This window comes from Brienomyrus brachyistius, chromosome 2 (assembly GCF_023856365.1).
Source record: "Brienomyrus brachyistius isolate T26 chromosome 2, BBRACH_0.4, whole genome shotgun sequence".
NCBI classification, from domain to species: Eukaryota; Metazoa; Chordata; class Actinopteri; order Osteoglossiformes; family Mormyridae; genus Brienomyrus; species Brienomyrus brachyistius.
In genome coordinates, this window is record NC_064534.1 from 34232150 (window position 1) to 34247541 (window position 15392).

The following is a 15392-nucleotide window of genomic DNA, read 5'->3' on the forward strand; positions in this document are numbered from 1 at the left end:
ACTGACACCAAACTCAGCACCGGTGCTCCGTAAAATCCCGTGATTCAGTCTCAGAAGCACTGGCTCCCCTGCCCTCCTCTGAACATTATTAAAGCTACACCCTGAACACTCTGTGTGACTGACATGAATGAGAAGCATCTTTATTCATAATCTCTGTAGCGGAGGTCAGAATACAGAGTGTCATTATTCCCGTCTTTCTTCTGTCTCCTGGGTTTTGGCTTCTTAAGGTTCAGGGCAGCGTAATTCAGTGTGTCCTCGTCATGGCACTGTGGAGACAAAGATGGCAGAATTGGATGGATCAAATCGGTTTGCTATTACCTATTTTCACAAATAGCACTTAAAATGCTGATCCCAGGATGGAAATCAGTCTGAGGTTCATTTGTTTTACTGACGATTTGTAATTTGTAATATTTATTACATACTTGCTTGCGTGACCATTCCACTTTTGATATATCACTGTTCTTTTCATCTGTTTAAAATATATAACACATCAATATATTATTTAATTTCGCACGGTATCATACCGTGGTCAGATAACATTCCGAATTTTCAAGCAATCAACATCCTTTTTGTCTCAAAAATGAAAGTAAAAATGACTTCTGTCAATTTAAGTGTGCATGTTTGGATACGTGTCATTTGTTCTCATATATCATATATAATAAAATTGCTATAAAGGAGATCTTGGTAATAAAAGTTATTGATATGCAACTTATTGCAACATGTATATTTCAATAGATTTTGCAAAATATGAAAGATATAATACAAAAATGTAAATCTTACAGTACAAAAAGGTTTATATAAATAAGGTGAGATTTAATAATGGATTTTAAAACTGTATTACCTGCAAGAGTGGTTTTAATATGAAAATGTTATCTATCATAAAACAATTTTATATTTCTATAATTTGTTAAAATCTACATTTTGTCCTTCTGAGTGCATAAAGCCGGGCAGCGTACCTGCACAGTGTGTACAGGTCAGTTTACATCTTATACAAATGAGAGCAACGTTCAGAATAATGCTGCAAGATAAAACTATCAGCAAGCCAGAGTGAAGAGGATCCAGCAGCTTCTGAAAGCCTGTAACAAAGAGATAGATTTCAGCATAATGATATAGAGACACATTTCCCATTTGCTTACATTACATTAGTTAAAGATCAAATCGATAACACATTACAGCAGTTGTTTTGTAAATAGTCCATTTTTAACATGAACTTCTAGTATTTTGCATTTTAACAATTTATATTAATATTTGAAATAATTATTAAATTAGGCTCCGGACCCCCCGCGACCCAATAGGATAAGCGGTTTGGAAAATGGATGGATGGATGGATATTAATATTTGAAATAATTATTAAATTAGGCTCCGGACCCCCCGCGACCCAATAGGATAAGCGGTTTGGAAAATGGATGGATGGATGGATAATTATTAAATTAACATCTGTGTAATTTAATTTAAGCACTTAAATTAGAAAATTCATTACATTAAAAAAAGAAATAAATGTCTTAATAGCAGAATAAGCTAAATAAAACTTTGAAGCAGATATACTCTCCACACTGGGTGCTACCATCTATATCCAGCTGTGTGCCGTTCCCAAACAGCATCTCCCCACACTGGGTGTTACCATCTATATCCAGCTATGTGCCGTTCCCAAACAGCATCTCCCCACACATGGCCACAGCGCAGTAGTAAGTCCCAGCATCGGAGAGGCTGAGGTTCCCCTTGGGGAGGCTGTAGACGCAGCTCCGTGTAGGAGATCCAGCCTCAGGGCTCTTCTCACACTCATCACTGCTGTTTCCATGGCTGTAAATGACTCCAGGAAGGGATTCTCCTGATCCATGTCTGAACCAGTAAACACTGTGTTCTCCTGCACAGCTCCCAGTCTCTATCGTACACTGCAGGCTCACAGAGTCTCCTGGCTGCAATGTGTCAGACACAGGCTGCTGTACCACAGTCCTGCTGTTGGAGTCTTTACCTGAAAAGCAAAATAGTCATGATGACAGCCCTTTGAGAATAACAATGGAAAATACAGATCCTCAAAAATTGTTCTTACAGATTTTTGGGAACTGAATCGATGTTCTTCTAGCCATCCAAGAAATCAGTAACTTCTTGGAGAACAGCTGACATTCTTCTCTCTTTTTATTGTATTACTGCTTATTAGTATATATCAGGTAACACTATACATTAACTGCACCTACATAATACCTAAATAAAAATTATATGATAATAACAAACATTATAATCATATAATGTCTTGTATTAATGTATGAAGGTAGATGAATATAATTAATTTCAATTCAAAGAAATGAAGTGTGTAAAGTGTACTTTATATTTTCATGATTTTCGTGACTTTACATTTGGTTTATGTTGCCCCTTTTCCACAGGAAGGTATTTATTGTTTTTGCATATTTAGCTCTTGATGTGTTTTGGTATTTTTGAGCATTTTGCTGTAGTACCTGCATAATTTAATTCAAGAGCCGAAGAGCTGTTTGCCCATTACTAGTTTGTCTATCTTTTAACATTAAAGAAAAAGTATACATAGTAAAAGGAATTACTTGGTTTCGTAGTTCCTCCTATTTATTTTCTTATGCACACAAAAGTAAGTTTTTCCGTTCAACCATAGCACTACAGCGAAAAGCAAAACGTCATGGCAAATACAATTATGCTTTATTCCAATACACATTGCTAATTTTTCATTATTATTACATTTATTCAGCATAATATCTTCAAAGGTTTCATGATTTAATTTGCAATCTTCTGGCCTGAAATCTTTTCCTGCTACACTGAAGACTCTCTCAGCGTGTGCAGAGAAAGCTGCAGCCAAAGGGTTGGCATCCTCTGATAAACATGGTTGGTTCAGGTATCGGTGACATTATGTGAACCTTTCATGGCAGGAATAGGGACTAGTTTGACTTTTGATGCAGGAAAAGTGTTTGGGACGTTTCTTAGGTTAGAAACTGCCGTCACTGCAGCCAACACTGACTTTTAAGGAGAGACACTCAGCTCTTCCTATGAGCAGATCCACCATGGTGCACAAAATGACAGTATAATTATTATTTTAGGTGACACTTCAAATGTTGCATTATTTCATTCTTTACAAAACGACATTTTTATAACAATGATGTATAACAATGTTAATGTGTTTATGTATAATTCATATTTAAATTAAAGTTCATATTTTAGTTAAAAGCTACACCTACAGTACGTATATGAACTTGAATTTGAATCCAAACCCTTTTTCGTTCTTCTTCTTTAAATTCAAATATAAATTTCAATGCCACAACCTGTTTTCAACCACAATTCAAATGTAATTCAGATTAACAAAATGAACTGAAATTCAAGTTCATATATGTATTCAAAATCCTGAATTTTAGGATACGTATTTGAGAATTTCATTCTCAAATCAGTTCTGAATGGTGCACATCCCTAGTTCATATGTTAAATCATGCATTTTTTTTTTCAGAGTGAATACACACTGACTGCTCAGATAAATAACGTCAAAAATAATTTTCTTTTGTTGCTTAAGATTTTTGCACAGTCCTATACTGTATATAACAACTCAAACATTTTTTTATGTTATTTGTTTTAAAGAGGCTGCAATGTGTAACATTAACATCTGTATAAAGAGAAGGTTAGGCTTTTGGCTGACAGCAAGCAAAATGCAACAAATTGTATAATAATAATAATAATAATAATAATGAATGATTTTTGTTTGATGTTTAGAAAAACATTTATGGAACAAAGCAGACAATAAGGTATCTTTGCTAATTTTATATTGACAAACAACTAAACTGTCAAAATTATTTTGCAGGGAATAATCTTACTGACATTATAATAAAGCAAATATGAAAATAGTTGGAATCTCATTTACCTGTGATTATGACAAAGGTTCCATTCCCGAAGGTGACCTCATGAAGAAACACAGCAGCACAATAATACACTGCAGAATCTGACGGCTCCACGTTAGAAATAGTGAGGTTAAAACTCCCCTCTGCATTCAGTAAGGAGTAACGTTTTATGCTTTTATATTCCTTGTAAAATTCACCAGGTACGTAGAGAAGTGCTTTCGCCATGGGCTGGGGCTTCCGACCAACAGCTTGCTTAAACAAAGTAACAAAAGTTGTTTCTCCTTGACAGAAGCATGTCAGGGTCACACTGTCTCCAAGCTGAACCCTCATCAGGTGACTGGGCTGAACAACATCTGTAGTCAGTGCAGTGTCTGCAAAAACAGAAAAACAAAAAAAATCATAATCAAATAAGACATATAATAGTAATCTAAATAACTATTAACTATGATGCAGATTAAATGGCCAAATTCCACTGATCACATCATACAGATAAATGAAAATATTAAAATCCCAAAATAATTTATATTATAGGGCCTTACTAATGAAAATGAGAAGACCAAAGAGTCTGAACATTTTTGTGCTTCCACTGTTTAGAATAAACTGCTCTGCTGCTAAGTGAGAGATCATGGTCGTGGTCGGGATGAAAGGGCAGGAAACAGAGAGGAAACAGAGAGACACACATCAGGCTGATCTGATTGGCTGTTCACATGGGAACTTAAGTAACAGTGAAAAAGCATTTTAATGTGCACTTACATGACGTTTATTAATTTACTCCTTAACATCCAGTTAAAATGAGAACAATTAGATAAACAGGAGCAGATACTGAGCATATAAAGTTCTTTGTACAGAGTGCTGAGATACTGTGGGAGAGCATTTGCTAATCATCTCTCTCAGACAAGCTCAGCACAGTATGAGTCTGTTATCTATCTGATATTAGACAGTCTCTCATACAGTAATAATAATTGATACTTTATTGGTCCCTGTGGAGAAATTGTCTTAACTTCTCTCTCAACTTGCTCTCTTTTTTTTAGAGTAAACAGAGTAAGTTGTCTGCGAAGGGCAGCCACCCATAGTGATGCCCAGTGAGCTGGGGGTTAAGGGCCTCGCTCAAGGACGCAGAGATGTGCTGTGGCTGGGTTTGAACCAGCGACCATCTTATTACAAGCACACAGGCATTAGATCTTCTAATCACACTTAAAAGGCAGATTAAATGTTCTTTCCACCATGCAAACAGAATGTAAATTGTAGCTTTACTGCTTAGATTTACATTCACACATTTGCATTTAAAACAAGCATTTTAAGTGATGTACATGAGAGTAAATGGTGAATCAGTTTATTTGCCACTCTACACATTACATTGGCGCCCATTATAAGTAACTGTACAGTGACATTGCAGTTCCTCAGTTGCTTTGATGCATTTCTGGAATCACCCTTAACATCTGCAAAACTGTAAGTGCATTTCCCAAAACAATTCGTGCAAACAGCACCACACAGATGGACTGTCTACAAAAAAAGTCATAGAGGCCACCAGCAGCCCGAATACCACACCGTAAGGCCGTATGTTAGGATGCTCTCTATGGCAGAGCGGTAGGAGGCCACCAGCAGCCCGCATACCAGACCGTAAGGCAGCATGTTAGGATGCTCTCTATGGCAGAGCAGTTGAAGGTCCCGATCAAGAAATCCGACAAGTTTCCCCAATAAGCCAGTAACCCCGCTTCATAGAACAGGCCACAGGACTGGTTTTGGTGAGATAGTCCGAGTAGTAGGTAGAAATCAGGATGGAGACTGAGTGTGGGTCTAACAGGTGAGCAGATGTAGGACAGAATGTAGAGCCCTCTGGTGGAGTGCCTGTGCATGACTGAATGTATGGTTTGGGTCTGATGGTCTGAATAGTTGGTAGAAATAGGCACCTTCCTACCTGATGTGGTAGGTCTAGATAAGGGGTCACCAACATGGTGCCCCAAGGATGCCCCCAATGACCACATGAGTTGCCCGTGGACCTGTTCTATAAAATAGCACAACTCACCAGCGAACATCATCTAAAATTTTATTTTGTCCTGTTTCTAATCTATCACATTTGCATTTATATAGATTTGAAATTGAATATAAAAAAGCATTTAAAACATGTTTATCATGCATGAAGTTTAGACATGTTTAGGAGGGCGTTTAAAACTGATATCAAACTTCGTATGGCTCAGTACCCGTGAAGTAGCTCTCCGTTTTAAAAAGGTTGGTGACCCCTGGTCTAGATCTTGCAAGTTTGTTTGTACTGGCTGTGTGAACATACTGTAGCACTGTTAAGAATATGCAACACAGCCTGAGTTGGGGATCTGCTGTATGCATCAGTAATATAATGCTTTGTCCTTTTCTAGGCTGTTCATTAAGACATAAAGCCTGAAAGTTTTCTGAATGGCATTAATGAAATTGAGCACTGCCCCCACCTGCTGGCCAATTTATTAAAACATTGAAATCGCTGTCTGCACAGGCTGACGTGTCATTTAAGTCTGATAATTTTCTATGAGTCAAACGGCAAGAAAATGACAAGAAGTTAAAAACATGGAGTTAGATGAAGGAGAAAAGATTACAAATTTGAAGATTATGAAATCAGGACATGTCAGCTAAGTCAGCCAAGGTGGGTCTTAAACATATGGACGGAAGTATGAGCGCTAAACTTAAACGGGTTCACTTGTAACCGCTGCCACCAAATTTCGTTAAATTGCTGGGGAGGTCCAGATACATGAGACAGGAATAGAAGGATTATTCTTTATTAATATACAGACGAGGGTTACAACCCTCCCTAGGGCAATAGAAGGGGATACCTGCCACGGGACATTCTAAAACGCTTAATGTGAAAATGCGTAACGCAACTTAATGTATTAAAACAGTCACCACAAATCACCAAATTTCTCGCGAATGTATCTGGCCATAAAGACTTACCTGACAAGAAATCAAAACCGAAATGCTAGGAATATGGACTTTAAGCCTTTTCTTTATGGGCGTCAATGGAGGGGAAAACGCTTGACGTAAGATGAAGTCCATATTCCTAGCATTTCGGTTTTGATTTCTTCCCTGGCATGGGTGACGGGTACACCACGTTCCCAAAGCCACGTTAGCCTCGAGCGAACTGCCCGGAGAAACCGCTCACACCAGCGCTGCAACCCGATCTCCTCCCCTTTTAAACACACATTTCTATGGCGTTAAATTAGTGCCAAAAGTCGTGCGCATAAAAACAGAAAATCCATGCTCTCTACGCGCTCGCGATTGCACAGCACTCACTCACTCGCTCGCCGTTAAATTAGGGCCAAAAGTCGAACCACGCGCGTGCGTGTGCTCGAGTGCTGAAAACCCATCCCCTCTACGCGCTCGCGTCTGCACAGCACTCGCTCGCTCGAATTTCCCGCTTCGTCTTACCGTATATAAAAGAATGGGCCAATGTACGGTAAATTGCATTGTGAATAAAATTTCTTAATACAACATCACAAAGCCAATTTAATAAATTCAAATCCTGGGAAGAACGCTCCTCAGATATTAGTTCTCGGGTTAGTGTTAGCAGACTATAGGCGAAACCACCTTAAGTGCTATCTGTTAATGTTTATTAAATTAGCATTAAAATGGAGAGGTTTATAATATCTTTTGTCCTTGTAGCTGCTAAATACACTCATTATTAAAGCCATAAAGTTGTCTGCCTACTACATTGGAATCTCCACTGAGTAAGTGTTTTTGATGGATTTTATTTAACTTTATTATACTCTGGTCCTTAGATCTAATGTCATACTTCTTCACTTATATTGTTTGTGAAAAGGTTTACCACGGTCAAACAGAGCAGCCACTACATCATCATACATGAACAAGCACCTCACAAAACAAAAACATTTCATTTTCATAATTAAAACTTTTGAATGGTAGGCCTAGTGTGTGGATCAGAGACAAGATCTTGACACCTCATTAACTATAATTTGTTCTGTGAACAGCTCAGATACCACCTTCTCGAAAGTCTTCTGCATAAAATAGAAATAGGATTCAGCGCGACTCCACTAAATTTGGATTACCTGGAGTTCCTTTGTCATCAGGAGCTGTATCTTCTGCAGGCCCTGTCTAATCACATTGAAGTACCTCCTGCTATCACCCTGGCTTTGCAAGAGCTCTTTGACCTTGTGAGGGCACATCTGGAACGTCCAGCCCCATGTGTCACACAGGAAGTCGCTGCCACCAATAGACGACCCAAGATTTTGATTGAAGAACAATGTTTGAAAGAAATGCTCCATACTCAACTTCCTGTGCCTTGCATAGCCACACTGATGGGTGTTTCAAGAAGAACAATCTTAAGAAGAATAAAAGAGTATGAGCTCTGTGTTAGGGAACTTGACAATTTGGTTTCTTCTGTCAAGAATGATCTACCAAATGCAGGCTACAGGATAGTCAATGCAGGCTGCAGTCAATGGGCTACAGGGTTCGGTGGAGAAGAGTTGCAGCCTCCATGCATAGGGTTGATTCCATGCGCATCATATAAAGGTTGTCAAGTCTTGGCTGTGTTGTACGCAGAATGTACCAGGGCCTTTGTCTCTCGTACACGTGGACACAAACCACAAGTTGATCCGGTTTGTATTACCAGCAAATTTATTTGGAGTAAACCCTGGGTGGATTGGTGTGAGGTGGTGGTGGGGCTTTGGAGAAGATTTCCTGCCGATCAACACTAGCAACTTATATCTATCTGTCATGGAGGTCTCGGGACTCACAGATATTCAGAGACATGTGGATAGTTTACCAGTGGTTTTCAGCAGGAAATAGTTATTACTACAAATTGTCACCCCCCCCCCGCCCCCCACAGAAACTGGATCTGGCTATAGTGGGAAAATCTTTTTTTTTTTTTTATTTGTGAGAACTTGAAAGCAAAACAAAACTTGGAAAAAATATATGCTCATTCACCAATTTTCTAATCTGGGGTCTAAAGTGGTCAGGCTTGCAAGTGTATTTGGTTATTTGTCTATCCTAGCCTGTTGCAGTGTATATTTCCTGTATATTTTGCATGTAAAAAATGTTGTTTGTTATGTCAGTGCTTAATATTATCATGTAGTCTTCATGAACTTTCTTCATCTTGGCCAGGGACTGCATTTGAAAAGTAGCCACTTGACTAAAATTGGCACATTTTCAGAAATGCCAGCAACAATACTGATAATGAACACCCCTCTAACTGACTCTCAGTTGGTTTAGAAAAAATACTTTTAAGAGAAAAGAAAGCCTTCCTTTGGTTTTGCATTTTTCTCTTTTTTGTTGGCTGTGCACAATATATTAGAAGAATACCTTACAATTATATTAGTTAAGAAATAACAGATTGCGTATATACAATATTAAGGTGATAACAACAACCCTCACTGTCTCTAGGTGCTGCTTCAGACAGGGCATTCTGCAGCAGGGACACCACCCGTCGTGCAGCATCCAGCAAATCTCCCTATCACAACAGCCCACATAACAGAATAACATTAGTGTATGATTCAGTAGGGCTAGTCCAGGTCTGGAAAGTAGTTGGGCCAGATTTTTAAACCAAGAAATTTAGCTGGGCCAGACATTTTCAGCGGCCCAGTAAGCAACAGGTAATGGCATTTTAAACAAACACAAATCAAGGTACATTATTTTAAAAAACTACAACTGAACAGAATCTGAGAGCAATATTTTTTTTCACTTCTGAAATGAGAAAAATATTTTGGTCGTATCTGACCTAGACGCATCCCAAAGAAAAAAAATGCCTATTAGATGGTAAACAGACATAAAGAAAAAGGGAAAAATCGTCTATAATCATCATCCGCTTATACTGTGGTGATCCATTTCACCCACACAGGCATGATCACCATTAGCGGTTTCCACATTATTGTCGAGGTGACTATTCACTTTACCTCTGCTTTCTCCGACATCTTCCTGATTCTGCCGCCAACAAGGGGCTCATAGGGTGGAGACTGAGGGTGTTAAACAGACCAATCTTTTGTCACTGAATGCAACAAATAATGTATTTATCTGTCAAAAGTCCAGCACCAGGAAAAGCAACAGAGTGACAGTAGAAACTGTAATAATAATGGAAGTGCGCCGCCCTACAGGGAAGGAGGAGTGATGGGAGTCCCGGTGGTGGCTAAGCGCGCGTGGGGAGAGGCGTCGTACTGTGAGGCTTCATGAACTTCCGATGGGGCAGTGCTGTCATACAGCGGGGAGCCTGAGAGGGGCACTGTGGCCGGGTGCGAGAGCCCTGGGTAATGAGTTGTAGAGCTGCGCAGTGTCACGATCGGGTACAAGCAGGCAGGCGATCGTGCGGGCAAGGCGTGCAAGGAGCAAGCGGACAGGCAAAAACGGGAGTTTAATTAGGAAGCGCGGACGGGGAAACATCTCACGCATACAAACATCAATGACAGACACTGGACTCAGGTAAGACACGGACTGAAATACACAGGACTGAGCAAATTAACTAGATACAGCTGGGTACAAATCGGGAGAAAACACGTGGGTAATCAGGGGGCGTGGCACACAGGAGGAGCGGACGAGCCGGGCATGACACGCAGGAACTGAGAGCCCAAGCTGTTGGACATTCCACTGGACTAGGAGACTGGGGTGAGTGAGGAGGAGCTCATTGACCACAAACTGGGATACTGGCTGTGTGTGAGCAATGGGGTGGAGATTAAGGAAAGACGTTAAATCAGCATGCAGTGTTGCCTGGAAACAACAACAAATATACTAGTGTCACTGTACTAAAACAATATCAAAATAATGCCTATTTTTTATTCATTTTACTTGTAGAGTGCAAAGTACAAAGGAAAACAAAGAGTAACTATGGCGAAATAAATCAAAGCATGTCCCAGAATGATGGGCCTGAATGGATCAGGACAGAAGAAGGCGAAAGTCCTGTTAACGAGGTGAGACGATGCAGACACAGGCCAGGATGTGGGTATAGGCGAGAACAAGAGGGAAGACGGGGGCCCGAGACTCAGCATGGGGACAGGTGGGGGAGGGGAGGCACGGGCTCACCTGGAGCTGCTCCCGGAGGTGCCGCTATGACTCATGGGTAACATGACGGAATGGGACGGCACCTGTAGGCTGGACCAGTTGTCATGGGAGGGCAACATGGACAGACAGGTAGACGAGCTGTCTGAATAAGCAGCTGCAAGTATAAAACAATAAATGAAGCAGGTATGTGGTGGGCAGTGTTACAGCGTCCTTAATATGGTCAATACAGAAAAGGCATGTTATCATGTTATGTATATACTGCCTCCAGTTACTTAATGCCTAACTTTAATACATTGATTGATTTGTTCACTGCTGCAGCCTGTGTCAACTTTCCTTTCAGACAGATGTAAAGTCCATTCTGTTTTTGTTCTGTGTAGTTTTTTTTGAACAGCATATGGCTGAATTCTGTTAAACCTCAGACTGAAGAAAATTGTGTTAATTGAAAAGCAAATATCAAAAACTCAGTCTGCAGGAATGTTTTTCTAAATATTTCTGTGGACTTTTGGAAATTTCACGAAATTCCATTGCTCCATTACATAAACACTGAGTGAGATTTCATTCCCATTACTGCAACGTATGAAGAGGATTATGACTTATTACTTTAGGTTATCGGACTGAGTGAGTTTTGGAAATTTGCTCTTCGATAACTGAAGCAGTGCTGTGAATGCAGAGGTTATATGCGTCGCATATCAACAGAACTGTATGTTTATGTCTTGTCTTAATTATTTTGATTAAATGTCTAACTATTCCCAATATGTGTGAACATACTTGGCCAAATAAAGCTGATTCTGATTCAGTCAGAGGGTAATCGTCGGTGTGCTGTACTATCGTGGTGACCCACACAGAGAGCTTAGGACCATGATTTCAGTGTGTGCTTGTGTGAGGGGACAGGCAGGGCGGCGGCTCACTGGGTGATGCACTCCTGTGGGTATAGGGGCTGGGATAGGGGGCGGAGCAGTTACTCCTCAAGGAGGAGTAACAGTCACAGCCGTGGGGGGAGGAGAGGGAGAGGGTGCTCCCAAACTGGGGGTGTGGGTTTGATGAAGAGCAGAGAGACCCTGAGCCTGGGATGAACCAGCTGCCTACTGAAACGAAAGCGGATAAAGACAGAAACTAGAACCTCAAACTAAACAACACAAACAACAATATCAAGTTATATTCAATCATTAAACCGTTATATATTTAATCTAAACAATAGTAATAAATATCGTTCCGATTCAAAATATCATTTACGGGTGAATCTTATGACTTGCATTGGGAAACAGGAAACGGGCCAAGCTGCAGGGCCAGTTCAAAGGCATAGTGCGAGGCGCCCAGAAAGGGGGCGAGGTCTGGGCGGAGTCAGCTAAAGAAGAAAAAGGCCTGACCTTTTTCTGGATGCTGTGGACTGTGTTTGTGTGTGAGCTGCAGCTGCATGTTCCTTACATTTTTTTTATTAACACCAGCACCGTGAGGTTTGGCCTGGACTGGGTCCTGTCCTGCACGGTTGAAGACATGTTGACTGATGGTCAGCCCGTGTTCTGTTGGATCCCACAGAAAGGAAATGGGAATCCCGTTTGGATCGGATGCTGACAGTTGAAAAAAAACTCATGTCTGTGTGTTATGAAAGAATATCAATAAATGTTTCCGAAAGGGGATGACTCATTTGGTAATTATTTACGGCTTATGTTATGGCTGAGAAATTTACAGTCTTTACTAAAGTCTGACTTCTTTCGAGTCACCTTTAATATAGATTGGACACTCTCTATGCTATGTACAATACTTATATAGATGGTACATGTTTACTTGCTTGCACAGATGGTTGATTAGGTAATTAGTGTAAGTGTGTGTGTGTGTGTGTGTGTGTGTGTCCAATCGCATGTATGTCCAAGGTCCATAGTAAGTAATATGCACTGATCAAGAGATGCCTGAAAGTGGATGAAAGAGGACATTAGTGGGTGTATCACTTAGTGTAACGGGTGCAGGAAAATGAGCAGGACTGCAAGCCATATAATGACCCACTGTCCTTATCTAGCTCTTAATACAGTATGCATACAGTGATGTATCTACAATGGACAGCTACTATAAGCAGATAGCACAGTACAGGTGCTTAATCTGTATGCTATTTCCATCCATCCATTGTCCAAACCGCTTATCCTACTGGGTCACAGGGGGTCCGGAGTCTATCCCGGAATCAATGGGCACGAGGCAGGGAAGAACCCAGGATGGGGGGCCAGCCCATCACAGCTCACACTCACACACCATTCACTCACACATGCACACCTACGGTAAATTTAGCTACTCCAATTAGCCTCAGCATGTTTTTGGACTGTGGGGGGAAACCGGAGGAAACTAGCAGCTTTGTGTGGTAATTGTTTGTATTAAAAATACATTGGATCAAGTCAAATTATTTTTATGAAGAATTAACATCTAAAAGCTGCTAGTAGACCGTGGGAAAATAATTTTTCTATTTTCTTGCTGCCATCTCGTGGCCAAAAGTAGGTATTGCAATTTCCATCATATGTAAGAGGGCCTGCCCATCAGAGTAATGTACATCCTGTGACATGTATTGACTATCAAGACAAACTGAAACACGGTGTATTAGGCTGTCAATGAGTACTGGACTAGGGTGAAAAACTGCCTGATAATCTACCTATTAACTAGAAGAGTACAAACTGGAGACGGATCCCCTAATACAGAGGGATTAACGTCTGTGCCACATCCAGAACCATTCAGTGTAGGAGTCTGGTGGTTCTACTGGATACTGACAAGTACCCAGCCCCTTTGTTCCCTCTGATAATCATCAGTCCTCCTCTGAATGCCTTCACCACTCTATTCCTGAATAGGTACACATTTAAATATGCTAGCAAGATCAAGGTATTGGGATAACTGTTAGGTTCGCTGTTAAGAGAGTTGCAGTGAAAACCATCATACACAGTGGCCCTTTCTGGATAAGATTACCTCCCTCTGATCTAACAGGTCAAGATCAAAGCAAGGTGCATTGCAATGTCTGACACCCAGCACACTACAGCATATAAAATACAGGTATCCATCGCCTTCCGCATTTGGAACCAGGACCACTTGTTGCAAGTCAATTTGGGCGTATCTCAAGTTATACGAGAGAGGCAAGACATTAAGGACAGTATACACAGTACTGAAATAATAATGTACATATTAAACCACAGCACTTAATAAACAGATACTGCACTTACATTTCACAAAAAAAAAATAAAGCACAGATTGCACTAAGAAATCAAAAGATGCATGTGCTAGCAAACAGTGGGAGCTGAGGAAGAAGCAGTGGTGAAATACTTTATTGTACAGTACAGTAAGTTTCTTTTTATAGAATGAAATAGCATACAGGGGGCGGCATGGTGGTGCAGTGGTTAGCACTGTTGCCTCACACCTCTGGGACCCGGGTTCGAGTCTCTGCCTGGGTCACATGGGTGTGGAGTTTGCATGTTCTCCCCATGTCGTCGTGGGGTTTCCTCCCGCAGTCCAAGAATATGCTGAGAATATGCTGAGGCTAACTGGAGTTACTAAATTGCCCGTAGGTATGCATGTATGAGTGAATAGTGTGTGAGTGTGCCCTGTGATGGGCTGGCTCCCCATCCTGGGTTGTTCCCTGCCTCGTGCCCATTGCTTCCGGGATAGGCTCCAGACCCCCCACGACCCAGTAGGATAAGCGGTTTGGACAATGGATGGATGGATGGAAATAGCATACAGATCTTATAAGCACCTGTACTGTGCTATCTGCTCATAGTAGCTGTCCATTGTAGATACATCACTGTATGCATACTGTATTAAGAGCTAGACAAGGGTCATTATATGGCTTGCAGTCCTGCTCATTTTCCTGCACGCGTTACACTAAGTGATACACCCACTAATGTCCTCTTTTATCCACTTTCGGGCATCTCTTGATCAGTGTATATTATTTACTATGGACCTTGGACATACATGCGATTGAACACACACACACACTTACACTAATTACCTAATCATCCATCTGTGCAAGCAGGTAAACATTTACCATCTATGTAAGTATTGCACATTGCATAGAGAGTGTCCAATCTATATTAAAGGTGACTCAAAAGAAGTCAGACTTCAGTAAAGACTGTAAATTGGCAGCCATAACATAAGCCGTAAATAATTACCAAATGAGTCATCCCCTTTCGGAAACATTTATTGATATTCTTTCATAACACACAGACATGAGTTTTTTTTCAACTGTCAGCATCCTTCTCGATTGTCAGAAGCTCTGCGCTAGAGGGAGGTTTACTGGTCTTATACTCTTCTGGCACCTTGTGTGATTCCTGACTTGGGACATCAGTTTGGCTCCTTCTGTATGTGGTTTACATTGTATTTGTTCTTTAAAGTTGCCCCTTCAGAATTAGACAGTGTAACCAGCTTGCCACATATTGCCTGGATGACATAAGGTCCGGTAAAATCCGGTTCCGTTCTTCCTCCTTTCCGTCCCCGCTTCCTCATGTTGAACAGAAGCGCCTCATCTCCAACATGATAAACTGTGTTTTGGTACCTCTTTTGTATTCGTTTACCACATGCCTGCTTCTGTTTTTCCTG

The 15392-nt window shown here is 40.7% G+C and overlaps 1 long non-coding RNA gene across 1 annotated transcript; it reads right to left on the reverse strand.

Annotated features, from left to right (window-relative positions):
• On the reverse strand, positions 1 to 1469 carry LOC125715736 (uncharacterized). The gene is made up of 3 exons (XR_007384162.1): positions 957 to 1469; positions 423 to 469; positions 1 to 266 (listed from the first exon to the last, which is right to left on the reverse strand). It is a non-coding gene; the product is annotated as an uncharacterized LOC125715736 (long non-coding RNA).
• Between the last annotated feature and the right edge of the window lie 13923 nt (positions 1470 to 15392).